The sequence below is a fragment of the Echeneis naucrates genome, chromosome 22 (assembly GCF_900963305.1).
Source record: "Echeneis naucrates chromosome 22, fEcheNa1.1, whole genome shotgun sequence".
NCBI classification, from domain to species: Eukaryota; Metazoa; Chordata; class Actinopteri; order Carangiformes; family Echeneidae; genus Echeneis; species Echeneis naucrates.
In genome coordinates, this window is record NC_042532.1 from 4,615,345 (window position 1) to 4,639,439 (window position 24,095).

Below are 24,095 nucleotides of genomic sequence, written 5' to 3' on the forward strand. Positions count from 1 at the left end.
TAAGGATCACCAAAAGCTTCAGACAGCTGGGCAGGAGTTGTGAAACATGTCAGCAGTTAAAGCCTTTGTTAGCTGCTATCATGGGAGGCTGGGATTCAGAGCTACTCAACACTGTCTTCTGCCATCTGCATTAGAAAAACTGAAACAACACTCATTGGGACTTGAAGGCATTGGAAATTAACCAGCGTGAACAGTAAATGGATGTTCACTTGAAATGAAATTGCTGCCATATTCAAGAAACTCCTCTCGATTTTTGCCTTTCACTTTTTAGCTCTTTGCCTGGAATTAATTTGTTTAAATGGGCTGACAAAATGTTGGTATGTGAGACTGGCGAACGACAAGAGAAATCAAAACAGCACAAGGCCAAAGCACTTTAAAAACTTGTGTGTGATTAAATTTGTTTCAGTGTGCTGTGGTATAACTGTAATTTCAGCTTTTCACAAGGATAAGTCCCCCTCTCAGTACCTTGAATAGATGGAGGCAGGGCAGGCCTGTAACGGTATCTCTGTCAAGCTGACAATAGGGATCAACTGGCCACTACTAATTTCAAAATGTCTAAAAATGCAGAATAGTAAAAATACAGAAGCTGTAATGACCATCATCATCCACTGTGAGCCAGATGACACTGTAGCAGCAAAACCCTTGAGTCTACTCGACTCAATCGACTTTGCTTATTGCTAATGAGGCCAAAATCAGTTCAATAGACACACTGTCTTGATTCAAATGACGTAGACCAGATTTAGGTTTGCTGTCTATAACATTCCTTTAGCTCATGTCTGATATCGGCATGATGTCAAACAACTTTTTATGTGATTTCACTGTCACATTTTCACAATGTCAGAGCGTAAAAGCATCTTTAGTCTTGGCTCATGTAAATAACTTAACATCATTATTGATGATGTAATATCCATCCATCCATCCATCTTCTACTGCTTTTCCATTTCTGGGTCACAGGGGTTGCTGGAAGCCAATCCCAGCTCACTCTGGGCGAGGGCGGGGTCACAGGTCACCAGTCCATCACAGGGCCAACACACAGAGACAGACAGAGACCAACAACGACTCAATTTAGAGTCACCAGTTAACCCAAACATGATGTCTTTGGATGGTGGGAGGAAACCGGAGTACCCGGAAGAAACCCACACAGTCACGGGGAGAACATGCAAACTCCACACAGAAAGGCCCCAGGCCGGGAACCGAACCCAAGACCTTCGTATTGTGGGGCAACCGCACTTACCACGACGCCGCTATTCTGCCCTGACGATAATATTATCAATAAAAAACTATTCTAACTACAGCGAAAACTTTGGTTTGCAAACATCCTTATTATAGCTTTGAGCTTGTAATTTGGTCATTACCATCTTGGTTTGTGAAACCAGAGGAAAACATATTTGGAGGAAAAGGTTTAGCTCAGAGGGTGTGAGCGCTGATCTGTTCTGCTTTGGACTATATCCTGATTGGGTTGCAGAATCTGTCAATCACACAGCGGTCACACCCTCTAATGCACCCCCTGCTTTATGATTTATTTTCCTCTAAATGAGACCATCATTTAAAAGAAAATGAAGATGTTTTATTGAAGACTTGACACTAAAGACTGAGGTCATACGCTCATTAAGAGAATATTTACTGAGGTAATAAATCAGGCCGGATCATTGTAATACATTTTAGTCATATTCTCTTTTTCTTTTCTGCCAAGAAGAAAATAATCTCTTGAGTCAACTTCAGCTAGACCAAACATATTTCTCTGTCCAAATCTGCACTTATGCTCTTGTGGTGAGTAAGTGATGGATAACAACATAAACAGCAGAATGTTCAATAAGCTGAATGAAGATGCAATTTTTGTAGAGCATCTGTACTGATGATCAGGAAATTCAGAATTTGAGCAAGGGAGAGGGAACATGTAACTGAAAACAAAAGAGAAGGATCTTAACATGAAAGTGAAACCACAAAATAAATAAATAAAAAAAAAAAAAATAGAAATGCACAGCCCAAGTAATGACAACATGACAGCTGTTGGACAAGAGCTGATGGTCTCACAAGTAGGAATAAGAATTAAAAAAATAATTTGAGTACAACTGACAGCTGGACAGTCAAATGCACAACTTGACAGCAACGCTGCGTCATGAGTGTCACATTCAGAAGCCTTTGACACAGAATTTTACCGTCAGACGCATCAGGGGCTCCTTAACACTACCGATGATGCATTTATGTAAAAACCAACAGTTAAATGTTCATTTTGAATGGATTTTTAGTCCTCATTTGATCAAATGGACAAATCATAAATTTTCAGCCCACAAATTTCCCAAATAGTTATAATTATTCAGGAAAAAACTGTATCATTAAAGGAATGGAAATTTGATTAGATGATTTTGCTGTTTCTATCTATTTCGGTTTTAAAGTTCAACATGCTTTTTCTCGTCTTGCTAAGAAGAAAAAAAAAATCTGCCCTTTTGAAATGTAGTGCTATGTTTCTTGCATGGGGCCTATTATGAGAACACTGTGTTCTCTACGTGCCAGGTGGATGAGGCTGGAGGTCTGCCAGAACCATGGTGACCACACCCTTAACGTTATGTTCGATACTCATTCCACTCCTATTTATAACAGACTTCAGTGTCCGGGAAAACAGAAAGTATGACTCCACAATATGGATTGGTTTTTATTGAACAAGTAGACAATATTTTCATAGCTCATCATATGATCATTGTTCTTTGTTTTATTGCCAGTTCTCCATAACTCAATTCTAAATCGCAGTGTCAATGGTAAGTGGATTCTGGGTGTGAAAAGTTCGGTGCCTTAAACATGGATTATAGAAAATAATCATCAGGGTGCCTGGGTTTTTGAGAAAATGGCCCTTCTTTTCACTTATCTCAGTAAACATTTTCCTGATGAGTTTTTAGTCTTAGTTTATAGCTGTTTTTTTCCTTCATTACATTCACTCATTCATTTATCTTCTACCGCTCATCTGTTTCCGGGTCGCAGGCCGTGTTAGAGCCAATCCCAGCTCACTCTGGTTGAGGGGTCACCCTGGACAGGTCACCAGTCCGTCACAGGGCCAACACACAGAGACAGACAGAGACCAACAACCACTCACACTCACACTCAGACCTACAGACAGTTCAGAGTCACCAGTTAACCCAAACATTATGTCTTTGGATGGTGGGAGGAAACCCACACAGACACGGGGAGAACATGCAACAGAAAGGCCCCAGGCCATTGTGGGGCAACAACCACTATGCCGCCGTGCTGCCTTAATTTCATTATAAAAAAAATTGCATATATTTTTTTTTTTATGATTGTTCAGTTGCGCATAAAGTTGGGGCTGCATATACATAAATAGCTTTTTCATGTTATAACTACTTATAAATCCTATGTAAACTATATATAAATTGCAGAGGTAATATTAAATGAGAATCAAACAAAAATCCATTCAGGGTAATCTCGGGCATCCCTGATTAACAGAGCGCCAAGTGGATCCCTGCCTCTCTCTAAATGCCAGTCAGCCTGGCACCACTATATTTGAGAGTGCTGCTGTGTGCGAATGCTGTGCAGAGCAGCATGGAAGACCATTGATTTTTTTTTTTTTTTCCTTCCCTTGGATAACAAGGCTTGACCGACTTGGGTGCTTGCCTGAGTTCGATTGCTTCCTCTCTCTGCTGGTTGTCTGCACAGATCTCAGATGTTCACATCAAATATCTAGATGTCTTCACATGACTACAGATGCCTTTGGAGAGAGTCGGCCCAAAAATGCTTTGGCTGATGTCGTTCATTATTGTTCATGTATTCAGACAGGTTAAATAATAAAAAAATGCTTGATGATCAATCAGGCAGACTGGACGGAAGGGTAAAAATTGGGAGACAAATTTCTGAGGTGATAAGCAGGAGCTTTGATTGATTAAATTCCTTTCTACAACCAAAGTGGGTTGTGGCAACTTTTGGTTTTTACATGTTTTCGAGAAGTTTTGTTTTTGCATCTGAGGAAATTCCGCTCTGTATAACATGAAGGTGAACTGGAGGTTCAACTGGATGTCAGGAGGTTCAGACAATCCAGCACTTCATTCATCGAGTTTTTCTACCTTGAATCAAAAATAAGAAGATGGAAAACAAATTTTCACTAACATTGAGGAAAATTAGATTTGGTGCTGTTCAGACATTTGAGTCTTGGCAAGTGTAAGGAGAAAACAACCCCGATGACGCTTTTATGACTGCAGACAGAATAAATCAAACAAATATCACATGCCATCTGGCACTGATCAGTTGAGCGCACCAAAAGGGAAAAATAAATAGCACTGCTTTATCCAAATACCTCAGTTCCTGATCATTCATCATGATTATATAGCTGTTTGCCTTTTTTTCCCTCCTGAAGCAAAGGACCAGGAATGAATATTAGAGATGGAAAAACAGAAAACCATAGCAGGCAATTGAGTGTGCGTGTGTGTGTGTGTGGGCGTTTGTACATTTGTGTGTGTGTGTTTGGATTAAGATAATGGCAGGCATGCAGCAATGGAGACAATGATGAAAAGAGTAATCCAAAAACAAAAAATGTAAAAAATGTTACTTAAAGTACCCGGAACTTTTAGACAAATAACCTCTGAGGTAAAGTCCTTAGGAACAAAAAGGATCAAAAGATGATTTAATTACAATGTCATTAGATAAAACTCTTGAAGAGCATTATTTGGCTATCAGGTGGCTAAGCGTTGGTATTTCATGCTCTTACTAGCTGAGAATGAGACCGAACACGAAATTTGAGTCATTTTGCAGCCTGTGCATGCAACAAATAGCTACATCACCCCAGGAGACCATAGATTTCATATGAAACTACATAAATCCTATTCCTGACATTTATAGCATTAACATCAGTACAAAGAAGCAGGAAATGTTTTGACATATTAACACCATGAACTCCACAGCCGCCGTTCCAAAGTGTTTGTTATATTAACGACAGATAAATGTAACTTTGACACACGGCAGCTACTTTTACTTCTTTTTATGCACGTTTGTTTTCCTGTGAAGCTATTTTGTCTCAGAAATACAACTGAGATTGCTCCCATTTGCCACACAACCATTCACGACACAGTCACAATACCTACCAGACATTCAGGTTAAAATGAAGGCCAAGGAAAGACGGGTGTAGTCCAACCCATGACTACCGAGCGTAACGTGGTAATAGGAGCTGAGTTCTCATAGGTCATAGTGTCAACGTGTTGACGGGATTCAAGGCTGTTGTGATCTCATCAAAGGGCTTTTTTTTTTTTTTTTTTCAGCGTGTGTTTCAGGAGAGGAAAGAGGATCAACCTAGGCCTTGGGTTTTTATATTTGGTGAAGTAGAGCCTGAGAGATGAATGTGTACACGCGGTTTCCCTCCTTCTATAAGCTTTGTGCAGACAGAGGGTGTTTGCTTTGTCTCCAGACTTATTGGTTCGAATCTATTGCAGCGTGAGAAGCAAATAAATAAAAAAATAAATACACATAACAAGAACATAGTGACCAAATAGACCTCATCTGCGCAGGAACGATGGAAAAATACTAAAAACTGTTACACACAAAGGAAACTGCGTGTGATAATGGAGCTCATATGTTAGACATTAAAGGGCAGAAGGTTATGTAGAAAAGCTTTGAACAACAGCACTGAAGTGTGCTTTCTTTTCGTATGAAGTCGCACAGTATTTTCACATCCAGGTGGTATAATATGTGAGATTTTTAGGAGACTTGGTGTGAAATGTCGGGCCGGGGGGGGGGGGGTCGCAGTAACAGATAGAAGTCTGGTACACACAAACCTAAAGACCTAAAGATAGCACATGAACCAGACTGCAGACTGTTTCTGAGCACTCATCCTCCCCCAGAAGAGAGAGCAAGCATGTCAACGGTCTACTATGCGGCTGGATTGCTTGACAACAACAGAGCGGTGTCATCTGTCTATTTCCCAGCATGCCCAGCACTCAAATTCACTGCAGGTTTCCGCAGTCTGGATGTGGGCTGTTATAAATAATAGAAAGCCCTTTGAATTGGGAATACATGTACCAAAAAAAAAACAATGGAGGAGCCACACTGTTTTGGCAGCGCCAAGTCAACATCACGTCATTACACATTAGTGAGACGCAGGGCTCGTAACCTGCCCCTTACTCTTTGAAAGCAATTTTACTTTTTCATGAGCGTTTCTGACAATGGCTGACTGTGATATTTTTCTAAAACCCAGAACCGACTGGCAGTTTTTGTCAGAAGCTGCCTGATTACGATAAAATGGGTCAGCTTACAGGCATGCAACTTTCATGACATGTGAATTGAAAAGATGAGCTTTCAAGTGCAGTTCATGCTTTTCATTCCATCCAGGTTTTAATTACTGTCACAATGACCCAAAGAAGAGTACAGACTGAATAGTGGAGGGTTATCTTTTTTAGGTATGTTTCAACAGAAGTTATCATCGCTCAGTTTAATCAGGGGGGCCCAAGCTACCGTTCTCTAAGCCTTCAGTCTAGTTGAGAAACATCTCGGGTTGTTCCCCAATAAGCTCCTAAAAATGTAAGCACTTTTTAAATCACATAAAGAGCTGTTAAACGAAAGGCTGCTTGCTGACCAGAGGAATACAGCTTTTGGAGGGGATGTCCCATGACTCATCGGAACTCATCATGCTGCACTGCTGCAATGTAGGCCTTTTTTTCATACATGCATTTGGTCATTAACATGCATAGCAATATCGCCTGATGTGTCTACATGCTGGACAGCGCCCCACTCTGACAATCTGCATATCTTTGGGCTGTGGGAGCTGGAGAACCGGGACATTTCCTACACACGCACGGGGAGAGCACGTAACCTCATATAGCACAGGGTGCTCAAACCCAGAAGCTTCTTGCTACGAGCCGGCAGTGCTAACCACTAGGCCACCATGCTGCTAAATATTAAATATATGCAAGCGAAAGAGAGCTACCACGGATGGTTATAAAAAATTCAGACACATGATGAAACAGTGGAGTGATAAAAGTGGAATAATATGTATCCATTGAGGTGTGTTCTCAGTTAAAGAGAGATCTCGCTGAACATGTTGAGTTTGCTGTTCACAGTTGCCAGTTAAGACATGATATAGAGTTTACTGTAGCATCAAATGTCATTGCTTTACACATCAAGGCCAACATATTTCCTCTCTATCATATCTTTTCTTCTACTGAAGCTGGCATGCTAACTTCTGTCACTTTGTTACAGCAACTCACAGTAGCTTCCATATCTGCTCAGAACAAATAGCGCTGCTCAGGAAGGCCATCACAGACTCTTGTGGAGGAAGCTCTTGTCAACCAAAAACCGTCTTCCATTAAAAAATAGAAATAAAAAAAAAAATAAATAATAATAAATAATAAAAAATTATCCACAAGTGAAAAAAAGTTAATTTTTTTTTGGCCAGCTCTGCAGAGGAACAGCAGGTAACAACTCCAAACAGGTAGCAGATCATTACAAAGGGAAACACACAGACATTAACCAACAACGTCACAACTCAATGAGACTGGACTGGTCAATCGAGCAATAAATCAGAGCACAACCAGTAAACAAAACAACTGAATTGATCACACAGGTGGTTGTTTTCTCAACTGCATCAATAAGCAAACTTCAATGTAGGTGTTTATTTCTTCTGGGTCTGACTGAACATAATATAAATACAATACAAAATGATCCATTAAGCAGTCAAAAGAATCCGTGAGATATTAATCACACAAAGGTTGAAAGGGAAAAGCTGGCAGGCATAAAAGGGAGGTGTTTATGGAATTCATGTTCCTGGTTGGAGCTCTTTGCACGGAGTTGAGGTGAGGCGGAGATTTGCAGTCTAATGCCCTCATCTATACGCCATGATGCAACTACAGGCATGCAGTCTTCAGACCTTCTTTTTTACCTTAACTCTGCCTATCATGTCGACCGTCAGGTCAAAGGTACAAAGATGCCAAAAAGTGAAAAAGTGGGACATTAATCAAACTGTACTAAGTTAGAAACTTTGCTGGCTGGGTAAACAATAGAGTGATTTATTTTTGTGGTATATATATATATATATATATATATATGTATATGTATATATATATATATATATATATATATATATATATATATATATATATATATATATATATATATATATAAAAACAATGGATGCTGCTGTAGCCTCCACCGCTACAGCATCCACGGATAATCTGCTGCCAATGCCGAGAGACAGTCTGTTCATGCAAACATGATATCACTGGATGAAGCATGAAGCATATCCAAAAGTACTGTGAACACAAAATAAATATAATGTTGGCACAACACAAGAATACCAAGTGTCCTGCACTGAATTTCTTTCCTCCGATAATGTGCAAAGCGCTTTGCTTTCTAGTTTCTGTGTATTCACGTGTACCTGAATATATCAATACCAGGCTCATTCATTCGTTCATCTTCAAATTCCAAACATGTGCTTGTCAAAATGATTTGAAATACCAAAAATGTTGTATGTTTGTTAACCGATGATATTCCTCGAGTTTTTCCACTCTTCCTACTTAGCTTATAGCCAACAACAACTAGATTTTAAACTGCAGTTTAAGTCTGCGCTTCCATTCCACTTCCTTATCTATAAGACCTTGAATAGCCCAGGCCTGGAGGAAAGAAGTGTCTCCAGCCATACACTATCAAACTCAACAGCACCCCTACACAAGCCCATTGAATGACACAGTGAAGGTTATTATGGGCTGTGCGAAACAAACAAAGGCGAGGTTTAGGAGAAGTGGAACAGAAATGTTTTCCTAAACAAAAAAAGAACAAAACAACAACACTGGATATGAAAAAAAGCTCCTCCGCGTTATAAAAACACACAGACACTGAACCTGATGTTTCCCTTAAGCAATAAATGTGGCTGACCTTGCACGCTCCATTCTGCTAAATTTCTTTTGAAGAGACTCGTCATCACTTCCGCAACTTTGGTCTCTGAATGAATCAGAGTGATGTGCTGGATGTCTTCTGGCTGCTTCTGACCGTTTGCAGTGAGTCATGGTCAATAGAGTGCTGACATTACATCAGTCACCAGAAAGGCAGCATGTGTTCACTTTTCACCAGGCCGTAAGATCTTTGTTCTGTGATAATCTTGACATGTTTTGCATGCATGTTGCCTTCTTCTTTACAACCTTGTGTGTTTGTTGTGAAAAAGCCCCAGTCACAGAATTCAGAGATGTTACATAACCCAGGGAAGTTTTTTTCCTTGCCACTGTCGCCAAGTGCTCATCAGGGGATCTGTTGGGTCTCTTTAAATCTTTTTGTAAAGAGTTTGGTCTAGACCTGCTCTATATGTAAAGTGCCTTGATGTAACCTTGGTTACAACCTTGATTTGGTGCTATACAAATAAATCTGATTTGATTTGATTTGATTCCTGCTAAGTACTGGTGTACTGGTTAGTGCTGTCACCCCCACACTAAGAAGGTCGTGGGTTCGGTTGCTGGTTTGGGTCCTTTCTGTGCAGAGTTTGCATGTTCTCCCCGTGTCTACGTGGGTTTACTCTAGGTACTCCGGTTTCCTCCCACCTTCCAAAGACTGGTGACTCTAAATTGTCTGAGTGTGAGTGGTTGCTGGTCTCTGTCTGTCTCTGTGTGTTGGCCCTGTGATGGACTGGTGACATGTCCAGGGTGACCCCGCCCTCACCCAGAGTGAGCTGGGATTGGATTCAGCTGCCTCGCGACCCAGAAACAGATAAAGCGGTTGAAGATGAATGAATGAATGAATGATTCCTGCTACGTATGAAGCTTACAGAATCAAAAGTGTTTGCAAGCAAAGTAAGTAACAGTTTTTTTTTTCTTCTGGTGGCGGCAATTATAAGCTCCATATGTTTTTTCTCTTCTCTTGTAAGACGTGCATAACATTTATTTTAATTAATCGCATAGGAAAGAGAGAGTTTAAATGGTTTATAACCAGGAGACCACATCTTTGCAATGATATTGTTATACATTTTAATAGGCACAACAGTATAATTGCTTTATTAAAGAAAACAAAATAAAACAAAGGCGAAAGATCAGCGCAAGCAATCATTTTATCCACATTACTGCTAAATAGGGCCCTTGTTATAGCCCCATCCTCATCATATCCTTCCCTCCAGATAAAAACAGTGCAAAGTGCTTGTAAATACGTATGAATTTGTAGCGCCGAGAATTCACTCTGAGCGTCCGCATCAGCAAGTTTTCAACTGCAACAGAGCAGAAAAAGTAAAAGGTAATTACTTTGAGATAAACATGAATAAGAATAAACAAATTTTGCCAAAATAATGATTTCCTAATATTTCTATATATTTCTTTCCTCATCCTCCAAAATGAATTTGACTTTATAGCAGATTACCGCCACAGAGGCTTGAGGACCTTATATATATATATATATGTATATATATATAGTTGTAATTGTCTTGCTAAAACCTATCAGCCTTACTTTGTCTGTAAAATCCACATTAATAAATGCACCCTGGCTCTGGTTAATATTCACATCCTTAGGTGATGAATTCATAATACGGTTAATGGGCTGGAAGGAATGAGCAGCACAATTATGCGATGTACCTCTTTCCAGAAATTCCTTCTCATACAGCAGACAATGACTCTTCCTTTGGCATTAAGTGCAAGCGTGTGGGACATTTCATAACGCACCTTTACATCAGGCATGATGTACTGTGTTACATTTTGAGGTGCATTGATTGAAGATCACTGTGTTCCCTGTGTTTTCTTCCGCTTGCTTCACCGTAAGATATTACAGAAGGAAGAAGTAAAGCTTTGGCACTACTATTTGCAATGAATGACAGGTCTGGTCCCTTTTAGTAGGTCCTCCAGGTTTGTCCAGGCAGAATTGATAAAAAAAAATCCCAAAATTTAATTGGTCATCAAATTCGTTTACCCAAGAGGATGTATTGTTATGTCTTAGGTGGTCCCTCGAGTTTTTCCTCTAGCACTCTTCTAAAGTTTGTAGATTCAGTTGAAGAAGCAAAGCTCTCTTGTTAGATGGGACGTAATGAAATCAGGGAGACACATTCATGTTCCCCTCAGGATGGGCACGTTAGCATGCTGCTGTAGCATTAAGCTTAAATCACCTGCACTGTGCAGCCTAATGGAGCTGTCAGCTCGCCTGCAACCCTCTTAGTCTTGTTTCACTTCAGAAAAGGACATTCATATCCTAAATACATTTTCACAACATTGTCTCTGCAAGCGCTTGACACTTTGTACAAGTGCTTAACCACACTGAAATTAACTTTGTAAATTGGTCTTTTGCTTTTTGGGACAGTGAGTTAATTAAGCAATTTTCAAAGACAGGCCCAACACTTGTTGTCTGGAAATAAATCCTGTGAATGAATGCTCAAAATAATCTGGAAGTTTATTATGATTTTAAAGTGAACGTAAGAAACTGAAAAATATATTTGTCTTCTTTTTTTTTTTTCCACCTTGTTTAGTGGGGGGATCCATGCTCCATTTTTGGTCATCTTTGTTTTTTTCAACTGATCTTTTTAATGTTGGAAGGCAGTACCACATAAGGGCCCAACTGTTGAAAGCACAATGACCGTTTAGCACAGAGGTTAAGGAGGATGAATAGGAGCTGAGGCCAAAGGACTGTAATGGAGCTCAGTCATAGCCTGAACTGCTGCAGCACTTCACACTTTGAGCTATCTACATTTGCAAAGAAAGTTTAGTTTGGTTATTGCTTGCCTACAGAAAGGCAGTAAGACAAAGGTGCTTCAGTTTAAATTGCTCCCGTAGAGTAATCTAGAATGCTCTAGAAAAGACTCATAGCTTGCCACATGCTGTAGCATTTGCGTGCAGTAAATATCACCAGATATTTGCAGTTTTTCATTTGTCATTGTTCCAGTGTGAATGTGAGACCTCAAGGGTAGAGACGCTGTGCGTTTTGTATGCTGATTTGCCACATTTCTGCAGGCGGGACCTGAGACAGAAAGAATCAGAGGATCACTGAAAACAGTACTAATAAACCAAAAACTCTCCCTGTCATGTTATAATGATCATGCAACTATTGTGCTCAAACTTTTTTTTTTTTTTTCAAAAAAGGAACCTCTTTGACTGACAGCTGAAAGGCAGCCTTGCTGTCAGCACCTGTGGTGCACTGCTGACTGGAGCACATCATGCTGTGAAGCCTAAGGTACAAGGTCTTTTCAATCTTCATCACCGGGCCCTTCTGTGGTAAGACATCACAGCATTTAAAGGATAACAAAAGCATAAGGAAAAACACATCAGGCGGGTTAGCTTGTATTGCAGGAAATGGAAACTAAAACGGTAACTGGATTCAACATGTTGTTTATAAGTTTGTTAGCCTGGCATACACGCAGAAGGGCCACAATGCAGTCGAAGCATAAGTAGACATGTTTACAGCCTGCTAAAAATTGGGATTCGGTCTCTGTATCTAATAAGCCCATGACAGCTGTGCAAGGATCATTCCTGTTTTATTACCAGTTTACCTTTGACAGTGCTTTCAAGGAAGTGAATGTTGTGAACACTTTGAGTGACAGTTTGGTCCCAGTTAGCTACTCGCTCCATGGAGACATTTACTGTCCTTGACGAATGACCTCAACTAATTTAAGTTGATGAACGTGACCGCCTCTGCCCACGCCTAGCATGGTAACTAGCCAATTAGCCAGCCAATGAACTGCTATTGGTGTAGTCTTTCGGAGGGACATGCAGCTGTGTTGACAATTCCAACCACGATGCTTCCCACAGGCATCCGTTTCAGCACATGTTTAAAGTAGTCAGGCTTTGATGAAACCGCAAAAGCAACTCACTTTAAGCTTCAAACAGCTCTTTGGAAAGCTGCTGGTGGTCCTACGAAGGCTTCACCTGTATAGCGCTAAAATGGAAGACAGGTGGAGCAGAAATTAAAGGAAAAAACTGAAAGGAACTGTGGAGAAACTGAGAACTTTGATTAGCGTGCAAATAACATGTATCATAGATATGTTCATTAACTTATAGTTATGTCCACATAGTTATCTTGACTCAAGCTCGAATGGGCAGGAAATGGGGATGGACAGAAAGTTGCCATCGTGGAAAGGGTGTAGGGTGAGGAGTGTTATACTGCTGTATTCTAAAACCACACCAGTGACTTCAAGCCAAAATATTCTAGAACCTAGTGTTTTGAATTTGATTTCTTTTGTTTAGTTTTTTTTATAATTATTATTTTATTGTAAGTCCCTTATGTCAGTGGTAGTGTAACCCATCCCTTTTAGAAACCTGAGGCTAATTACCTTCATTCATTTGACTGAGTTGTTCATAATTTTATTCTGTCAGTATTCTGTCAAGGTATCGATGCCTGGAGCTTTCGAGTTACCTTCCTCCAGGTGACCCATTCACTTCCCACAGACATGCAGGTTAGGCTAATTGGGATAACATAAATGACCTACGTTTGAGTGTGAAATGGCATTTGCGCTTGTGAGTCGGTGCTTTGATATTATGTTGGCCAATCTTTTAAGTAACCCACCTCTCACCCAGCATGAGCTGGGGTAGGCTACGGCCCTCTGTGACCCTGCTGAGGATAAATGGACTTAGATAATGGATGGATATGCCTGTAAAATGCCTTATTTCCTCGGGCATTGTGCTTCTCTAATACATTGAGACCTATTCAGTCTTCATTGCGAGCTCAATTTACAAACTGCACTCTGCCTGAGGATCCTCCTCAGGCTGTAATTTGGCTCATAAAGTAGAAAAGGTCATGCGCGAAGCTTGATGATACTCCAGCACAACCCTTGTGATGGACCAGCAAGCAAAATCAATTCCACAAGGTACACAAACTAAGCTCATATCGTAAGTCTGTATTCTATTTGAGCAACTGCAGTTTGCATAGGTTCTTATGTAAACTGAAGGAAATTAAATCATGCATGCATGCATGAATGTCAGCAATATATGAACCAAATGACTTCAGGAGCTGTAATTACTGTTTAATTTTTATGGTGATAAAGTAAAATGAAGTCGGGTCAAGAGAAAGTGTCAGGAATGGGAGACATACGGGTCGGTATCAGTTCTCTGGGAAATTAAGATTTGCTCAAAACTTTCTGCTCTAAAATTGAGGTCCGTGCATTGTCTGTATGATTTATTATAGTGCATTTGAATCTTAAGCACATTAGATTTCATATGCTTAATGATTTATTAGGGCACATGAGAGCCAAGGCCAACTTTCCTCAAATTTCATCCCAGACAAATGTCAAGGCTATAGCAACCAGCTGGCACGGCTGGAAAATATCCAGGAGCAGAAGGAAAACATATCTCATGCAATGTATTAAATATTTTATTATATTTAAGGAGACAAATCGGCATTGGAGGCCGTGTGTGTTTTTGTTTAGTTTTTTTTTTTTTTTTTTTTACTGTTTGTTTCTTTCACATTTTTTTCGAAAGAGAAACGATTACAGGTCACCACAGCGCTTCAATCTATACACCTAAAAAGCACCAACCAGGCGAGAAATTTGGGTGCAGTGATGGACTCAGACCTAAATTTGGAAAAACACATTAAGGCAATAACAAAGTCCGCCTACCATCACCTTAATAATATATCAAGGTTAAAAGAGCTGATGTCCTGGAAAAACTAGTCCATGCAATACCAATACTGTGCAATACTTACCTTTTCTTTGTACTTTTGCAATACTGTATGGGGTTTTGTTGTTGTTGTTGTTATTGCACAAGACCATTTTTGAGGTACAAGTTAGAAAACTGGTAACCTCTGGGTTTGCCACAACTAATCACAGGACATTAATCACATTGTCACGATGTACTGTTCAGCGTCCTGTATTCCGTTAAAATGCCGTGTGAACAACAGTTAGAAAAGATTACAGCTAGTCTTTTTCTTTTGTAGCATTTTTGGGATGTTTCTGACATTGAGGACACAAAAAAGATTCATTTGAAGCTTGATTGTGGATGAGTGATTTGTATCGTCCTTGGCGCCAAGACGGTGTGACAGCAGATTACCGCCACAGAGGCTTGAGGACATTATGATATTAATATAAGACAGATAAGAAAGAATAAGTAAGATCATAGAGAACAGAACAGGGAAATCACTGCCTTTTAGAAAAAATGATTTTATATTAGACCATTAAATCTCTGGAGTAAGAGCTGATATTGAGGCCTTTTAGAGTGCTTTCCTTAGGACGCAAAAAAAAAAAAAAAAATCATTCATTGATCGACCATTTTCGTTAAGTGAATCCAAGAACAATATAGATTAAATGAAATTCCCCAGGTCCCAGGGTGTCTGCTGAGGCTAAACAGAGTGAATGTGGCAAATGTAGCAACAGATGCTATTCATGTGGGTGGTGTTCTTACTGTTTGCCAAATAATCTCACACCTCACTGAGTGAGAAGTGAGAGGAAGCATCATGTCAAGTGGCTTTTAAGAGCAACTGTAAGCAGGGAATTTCTGCTTCGATAAGAGATGTTGTGTATAATTAAACATAGTGGGACCAAGTATTTCTGGTGCTCAGTTATGTTGAAAGCTGTAGGGAGTATAAGATGAGAGGTTGACTGCGCAGCTCAGAATTTGGCATTCAAACAATTCCAAAAAATATTTGCATGGAGTCTGTTGTCTTGGAAGAAATGGAATTTGTACTCTCGGCTCGAGAGATGATGCAAGTTATTTGTTAAGGAAAAAAAAATAGACAGAACATTCAATCGCCCACGTAACACATGTGCGTCCATTTCTTTGACTATAAAGCCCCATACTGTTGCTCATTTCTCAGAGGAAAGCAACTGCTGAAGTGTCCAGCCTGCCACATGCGTACATAAGCAATGGTGTCACTTTGAACCAAAGATCAGATAAAAGCAGGCTACTTGAAGTGCACTGCGTGCTGGTTTCAGTTGACATAGGCCACCATTCAAAGAAAACTGTCAAATGAAATGAAAACAAACAAAAAAGAGCAACTGAGAGAATGTGAAGTCATTACTTGTTCTAAAGTAATGACTTTAGAACAAGTAAGAACAAGTAAGAACATAAAACCTTAATGAACTACTTTTTTTTTTACTTCAAAGACTTTGTTTTATTTTCTAGGTGGTGAAATTCACACTGATCTTACATCTAAAACCATCCATCCTTTCATGAAGTCAGCTGACTGAATAGCCACGCAGTTGATTAGCATATATATATATATATATTTGGTCAAAAAACCTTGAGGAAAAACAAATATTTCATATCCGTAAGAAGAAGAAGACAATCAAACAAAGACTTGCCTCTTGAAGTTGTTAATGCAACTATAAAAAAAGAGACACAATAAAATTCGGAGGATTTTCAAAGTTCTGGGAGTTTTACATTCCTGCACATATTTTCTTGGCAATCTAATAGTTGTTAAGCTAGATAAGTCTGAACCAAAGTGGTGGACTGACAGAGCAACGCTATCATCACCCACAGCGAGCAAGGCAAAAATAAAAGTCAATTCATAGCGTCCCTTCATGACCAATTTTCAGTCACTTGCCTCTGTTTGAAGGTACCAATAAACGTTTTCACCTTGTCAACATATGCTCTGATCAGCAAAGCTTCCGGCTCAGATTTGTATTCACGACATCCCAGCACTTTATGCCACGGAATATCCAAGGTTGCAGTGACCAAATGTTATGATTGTGATGATGTTGTGTATTATTCCCTCTCTTCCTGTTTGTAGGAGGAGGTGGATATTAAGCGGCTTAAGTAACTGTCTCTTCTGAACACACCACACATGTCCTAAATGGAACGCAAAATCATCGTGCAGCTATCTAGTCAGCTGGGAAAAGAGGCCACTATCCCTGGAAACATGCCACCACACCTACCTTCCTTATTGTAAACAGGTTAGGGTGCTACTGAAATGCACTTGAGCTGCTTAGTGTGTGTGGCAGTGAATTAGCCGATTAGCTTCGCGCATGCTGACGGAAGAGGCTGACATGCATTGTGCACACACAAAGAAAGCAGAGGAGCGTGGGACCTCAGTTGGGTTTTATCTCAAGGGGTCAGACGAATTAAAAATACATCTCGTGATGAAGGGAGGACGTGTGGCAATGGCCACAAATGGATGAAAGTAACATTCATGAAAAGCATTACTCTGCAATGGAAGTCCATTAATTTCAAATGAGAGAATCCGTTTTTCCCCAATGGTATCACTGCAGATGCACTAAATCAAGGCGACAGTGTTGCACGCACGCAATAATAGGCAGCACTGGATGGCTTCTCAAAGCAAAAGCACGAAGAATGAGCTGGATAGCAGTTCATCTCTCCATAGTACATAAGTTTTATAGTACATTGGAGACACCGCATATCAAATCTTAAGTCAGTTGGAGATATCGAGCCAAGGCATTCAACCACCACCTCGCTAAGATGCTTGATGCTTGTCCCTCAATCTACCGCATGGCTCTATATGAAAAGAATATTCTTTAACACCCCTTTACTCCCACGCCTCCCATTTGCCTTGCATGGTGTCAAAAGGATCTGATGAAACTTTCATGCGAATGGTTAGCAGCACAGATCCATTATAGATTAAATTTGATTCAGTCATAATGTTGCAGGTACACAGTACAATATGTGTGTTTGCCCTCTGAGATACCACTCTGCCTCAGGCTTTGAAAAACTTTTTTTTTTTTAATTTGCTACGCAACTCTAGGAAAAAGCAACAACGGCCCGAGGGCACACAACAGCTATGCTGGTGATAACAGCTCTGTAGCCTTCACAGATGCTAACGGGTCTGCCTTGAGGGCCGGGCTAGGCCAAGCGCTCGACAACAGGACAATAAGCTATTGCTAAATATTGCTAACCTTAACCTTCGACAACTTGTAGAATAATATGTTGTTAATAATATGTTGAGAAAAATTGTTTGCTTGCATGTTCACATTTTAGTGTGTGATTAAATTTAGCTTCATCAAGGGGTTGTCACTTTGTCGTCGATGTGGGCTAAATTGGTATGGCTCAGATCCAGGGGGAGTAAAATGTCAAAACTCTTCACTGTGTGTGTGTGTGTGTGTGTGTGTATGCATGTGTGTGTATTTGTTATCTCTTAAGAGTATTTGAGAGCGTATTTGTGCATGAACATGAAAATTAATGAGCTTCTTCAAACAAAAGAAACCCGATAACAGCCATGAGAATACGTAGGCTAGAGCGAAACACTGATGTGTGAAAGAAACAGGTTGCAGTACCCAAATTGTGTACGTTAGCCTGCCACCTATATGGTGGCACAAAGAAAGTCTTGACCCTAACAAGCCCAACTGGAGTTGCTTTGAACAATTCTCCATCTCTCCACCCCAGTATCAGATTGCAGATGACCCTGGGCCCACTGCTCAGAATCCCAGCGCCGCCATAAAAGGCTTTACTGCAGATGAGAAGCAGGCGAATAGGGATAATTCAATGAAACGTTACATGAGAGCGCTTTAACAAATGACTTCTCTGAATGCCAAGCGTGACTCAGTTTGAGTTTCCTGAAGGAAGAGTTAAGTGAATAAGCAACAAAACAAAAGGGAACCCATTCATCTGCAGTGTTTTGGGGTTGAATATGACAAAAATAATTGAAATACGGAAGTAGAGGTTGCCAGATGATGGCTAAGCCTCACCTAGATAGTCTAACTGTGAATTCATGCGAACTTTCCCCAGGATGGATTAAGTGTGTGAGGAGGCTGTTGACTTCCATCCAGGGAGAGCAGAAGGCACTCTTCCTTTTATTCAGAGACACCTATGGACATAAACAGGTGGCTGCTGGATACTGGCAATGGTAGTTGAGTAAAAACCGGCCTTATTAAGATACTGGCAGCACCCAGAGAAGAATTTTTGTGGCATCACAAAGTAGATTCACCCCTCATTACCTCTTTGTGCCACATAGTGTCCTTTAGCTTGGGATTTAAAGCTGGCCACTGAGCAAAGCCTTGAATTAGCTTAATGAGAAGAGCCAGGCACGTGACTTAAAGCTTGCATGGGGAAAAAGTCACAAACAGCCACTTAGAGCTTGCATCATTATTCTCTGTGTGCCGCATTCACTGGCGTGCAATCAACTTTGGTTTGTGTTTGAGGTTGGGACATGGGTGATTTACATGAAAGGCGTTGCATTACGTCCATGTTTGGAGGCACACTGTATTTCCCCATGTGCCTTTGCTAATGTGACTGTAATTGGGACCGAAGCATATAGATTCTTGGTGTCTCGGCTGTGAGGGGAGAGGTGACACGCATACAACAATCAAATGCATGCATCGGTTCTGCATTGTTACCTTGTCGCTTTGGCTCCTCAGGACGTAAAGCAAGACGTGCCATTGTTCAGATATTCATTGAAAGGACAGGCCTGTCTGCATTTGGGTGAAGAAAAATAGCACTGAGCACAGAGAAAATGCTTCTTCTCATATCTAGAAATACCTCCAATAGCCTCCCACGGCCCAAATGCACGCACAGAAATTTCCCATCGGTGTGAATGTGAGCGTGAACGGTTGTTTGTTTGCATATGTCGGCCATGCGACGGAAAGGTGATCTGTCCAGGGTGTAGCCCGCCCTCGCTCGGTGTCAGCTTAGATTGGCTCCTGCCCTCCAGTGACCCTGTAAGAATAAGGAGTACAGCTGAATGAAGGATAAAGCCGCCTCTAATCATAAAGGTTAAGGTTATCGCCACATACCAGACCTATTCCATGCATGTATATTTAGACCTATATGTGTCATATAATGTGTACCATATTCATATTTTATTCTAGATAAACAGGGTCAACATGTGCTATGAAGCTGATAAACACTGTCTGAATGAATACAGGTCTGAACAGTACTCGTTTTTCCTAATCACATATATAAATCATGCTTAAGAATTATTAATGTATTAGAGTGAAATGAGTAATATTGTATCATCTAAATGATATCATGGTCAAGGGCAATATATCGATAAAGGTAAAATGTGTGACAACAGAACAGAAATTAGCCAATGTGGTGCTACAGAGACACCCTGCAAATCATACTCAGGGGACCATGGCTGTCAGTCCAAATCCAAAGTGGAAATCCAAAAACGACCATTGTTTGGCCCTGGCGTCCATTATTGTGTGGAACACAAAATAATAATTGTAGTAACTGAACGAAGAGGGGATGCATTGCATTGCCTTTTAATCATTGCTCGGATGACAATTTCACACAAACACTGTGATGGACCTTTTGCAATATCCAGCAACTGTCATACAAAGCATTCATTATCAGCATCCAGCAGCAGAAGCAACAAGGTGGCATGTGTGTGTGTCCGACGTGCTCCGGGACAGCACACAGATGTTAGAGTTCCTTGTGGCTTGACAGTTCATTGCAGGTTGCGAGTTTTAGAGCACACAGCAGAATATATATATATATATATATATATATATATATATATATATATATATATATATATTGTCACCTGGTGCTCTTCATCCTGGTGGCAGATGCCAGATATTGAGTGGCATTGCAGCACAAGAACAAAACAAAAACCGCATTATGTTAAACGAGTACAAAGTGGTCATACTTTAGACTAAGATAAAGCGTGAGAGATCCACGCCCTTGATTTTGGACTTCATAAGAATTTTGGCCATGACTCGAGAGGGCATAGGGTCAGTGGTTGTAGTGGTTCTCAAGTACTTCTTAACAGCAGCTGAGTGCGCTGACTCACTGTAGGTCTGCAAGCAAGGATCTGCCCATTGGCTCATAAATCAAGAGTTGCAAATCAACATCCTTGTGGTTTTTCCCTTTGCACATGGGCTACCTGAACCTTTCATCTCCAGTAAACACTGTCAGCCCTGTGGTTTGTCTGAACGTTCATATGCAGGTCTCATAGATCAGTCGTATGCATGATCTAAATGAGCCCACGGGCTTTTTGTCAGGTAATGCTGACAAGCAGAACATGGAAATCACATTAAGCCCTGCATGTGTCATCACCAATGCGCACGCCTAGCTGCGGAGGCACGTATTAAACCCTCTTCAGAGGCTGGAGCCTTGGAAACATACAGCTCATCAAGAAATGTCCAGGTGTGCAATAAATCCTCAAGCAGGTGAATCTGCTTCATCCAGAAGGCGGAGAGGTTGAAGGAGTAGTTTTGGACACCCGTGGGCCAATAGCTTTCATGTGGAGGACGTACTGTATGGTCGATCTATGAGGAATAATCCTGTAATTCTTCACAGACGCTGCCAAGTTTTTAAAACATTGACCACTTCACTAATTCAGGTCCAGATCTATGTTGACATCAGTTCATGAAAGGGGTAATATAGCGTGTGAACGACTTCAATTTCTTCACACCCGATGTCCGTTGGGTTAGTATAACTTAAAGTGTGGCCTGCTGGATCCTGTTGCTCAGATCCCTTTAAGGAGAACGAAACAAGGCGCTCTATGAAAATCTCTTTAAAGACCCTGGTGCCACAAGGAACAAGCGTTTTTCACCTCATAACTTCTATCTGTAGCATCAGAAGCATAATAAAATATCATTTGGTGGAGTAATTGCTAATGTAATGTCTCCTTTGGGCGGTACAGAAACGTTTCTCTTTTGCTTTCCAGCTGCTCAAAATTGGCTATTACCACATTATTGTACCAGTACGCACAATGTCTATTGTGCTGGCAATAAGAAATGCCGGCAGATGTAGTAAGGAGCTTAACAGTCGGGTAAACATGCTCACTGGCTCACCTGGCTGCTCTGAGTATTTGCTGTTGAGAATTGTGCACAGTGCAGGTATACGTGCCACTTGTACTGATGGACAGCACTGTTAAATATCCTATAAATGTGTGTGCTGCTCAACTGGACTATATAAACTTCATCAAAGCCATAATATTTGCTCTTTTGTCAAAGCTGCGTTGCTGACCTGACCCACAACTTTGTTCTGTTTTTGAAGCAAATCCAGCCTGATGGTAGAGAGGTCAAATGGTTAACTCTGCAGTATGATGTAATTTGTGTGCATCTTGCTGAAAAACTCTACTAACAAGCTGTCTATTTACAATTCCACTGTGGTTCTGAGGTGAAAAGCCTGTGAGTTAAATTTTGTTCTTTGTTCTCACTGAAGTTTTCCTACAAAATTCTCTCTTATCTTTGTGGGGCAGAAAAAGAGAGAATTATGGCATCACCTGTGAAAGGAAATAAAAGGTAGCAAGTACCTGAGACAGTGAATTTTAAAAATGTTTTGGCTTTTTTTTAATACATATATATATATATATATTATATATTTTTTTGCAGAGCTCCAAGAAAGGGGAATGAAGCTCAACTGACGCTGTGGGATGACAGGCAATTGACTGGAAAAGCTGATGTGTTTTTGTCACTGTGGGTGTCCGGCAGAGATCTTGGTCGGTGAAAACATTTTAACACCCCCAATTCATAAAAAAAGTAGACACAGCCCACCTCCTTCCATAAACATCTATCTCCATCAAACACCCTCTCAGATGTTGTGTGGGGGCCGCAAAGAAAGGTTTGGAGATGAAACTGTTTAGGGCTGTTTTGTCCTACACACTAAAGGAAATCATGCATCCGTCTAATATTTATTTATCCAAGGTCAGCAATGCTTGTCAAGAAACAAACTTTTATTGAAACGACACTGCGGCAGATATCGTGGTGTAATTTCAGTGGCTTTGGTTGGTAGGACCAATGCCATGTTGAGGTGATTACGAAAGCCAAGCAAAAAAAAAAACAAAACACTAAAGATAACTTCAACAGGTAGGAGGATTTGAAGTTGTGTTTGAAGTTTTTCTCCAAACGAAGCTATTTCCCGGTGATGGACTGGCTGCCCTCACCCAGTGTGAGCAGTGTGGCTCCAACGCTCCGTGCGACTTGTAAATGAATAAGATCGAATGAATGAATAAGCTATTGCCTTCACCTTTTTCATCAACTCAACGACAGACTCAGGACTTACTGCTTCAGAGCTTGATGTGTTTTATGAATCAGTTCAAATCTTTATTCATCACTGAAATAATCAACAGAAGCTCACCCATTCAGCAAAAGCTTGACCACATTTTTCCAAGATTGGGGGGTATTTAATGGCACTGTTTGCTAATACTGCTCAGAGACAATGGCTGAACAGGAGCTAATGTACAGAGTATTTAAAAACCATCCACGCCGCAAAGTTTGACAGGATGATTCATTAGTTTCCTGTGTTGCTGACTCAGATGTTAATGATGCATTGAAACATGTAACATTCCTTGTTAACCTTTTAACCTGTGCTGCTGTCAGCAGGCTGGATTATTAACACATAGTGTTGATTTGATTTTTTTTTTTTTTTTTTTTAATTATCATCGGCTAAATCAGTGCTTCTCAAATAGTGAGGCGCTCCGTCCTGGAATAACATGTGATGATCCCTGTCTTTTTTCTTTTTTTGTTGTCTTTAATGATAAGAATACAATGTTATGCAGAGGTGTACTTATAACAAAATTTATGGAGAAATTATACTATTTATAGTCGCGGCGGAGAGTCGGGGGGGTGGGGCGACAAAATATTTTCTTCTTCCTAGGGGGGATGTAACAGAAAATAATTGAGAAGCACTGAGCTAAATGGACTTTGTGAAAGATTAAAAGTCAAGCAAATGTAAATGTTCAGGCTGAGAACTCACAATGATAAGCTTTAGGTTTAAAACAAAAATTGCAAAAAGAAAAACAAAAGGTTAGATTTTAAGTAAAACAAATTCAGTGTTCTATTTAGAGACTAATGGCCTTTACGGGTCTTTAATAACTTAGTGTTTTTAATGGAAAAAGTCTTGTTTCCATCATTGATGAATTCTACATCTACTTAATGAAGGTTTAGTACATATACATCAATTTTAACACTGAGAAGTCGAACAACTTGAAAGCATGGAAGCAGCTGGAGGAGCCAAAATGTACTATTTCGACACTATTTTTGAGAGGATATTCTTCACAACATGGAGGCCAAACTAGAAAGGATGATGGAAGGGGGCTGTCAGTCCACAAACATATATATGGTTTCAAATATCTCTGGACTAACTCCAACACCCCAAAGCATTCACTCTCAGCCAAACCTTTGCAGCTGCCATTTGGAGAGAGGAGTAGCTGGTTTGGTGTTGTTCCGGCTCACAGGATGCCTCCTATGCTGCATGATGATACCCTATAGAGAGTATGGAAACTCACTTGAAGAAATGAGACTTCAAAGGAGCAACTCAGATGGAAGCTGCCCAATCAGATCTCACTTTAGCAGGATAATAGTATTCAGATCCCCGGAGGCA

The 24,095-nt window shown here is 40.4% G+C and overlaps 1 protein-coding gene across 1 annotated transcript in view; it reads left to right on the plus strand.

Annotated features, from left to right (window-relative positions):
* LOC115036020 (leucine-rich repeat and fibronectin type-III domain-containing protein 2) overlaps positions 1-24,095 on the plus strand; it is a 128,950-nt gene that overhangs the window by 19,185 nt on the left and 85,670 nt on the right. The window lies entirely within an intron of this gene.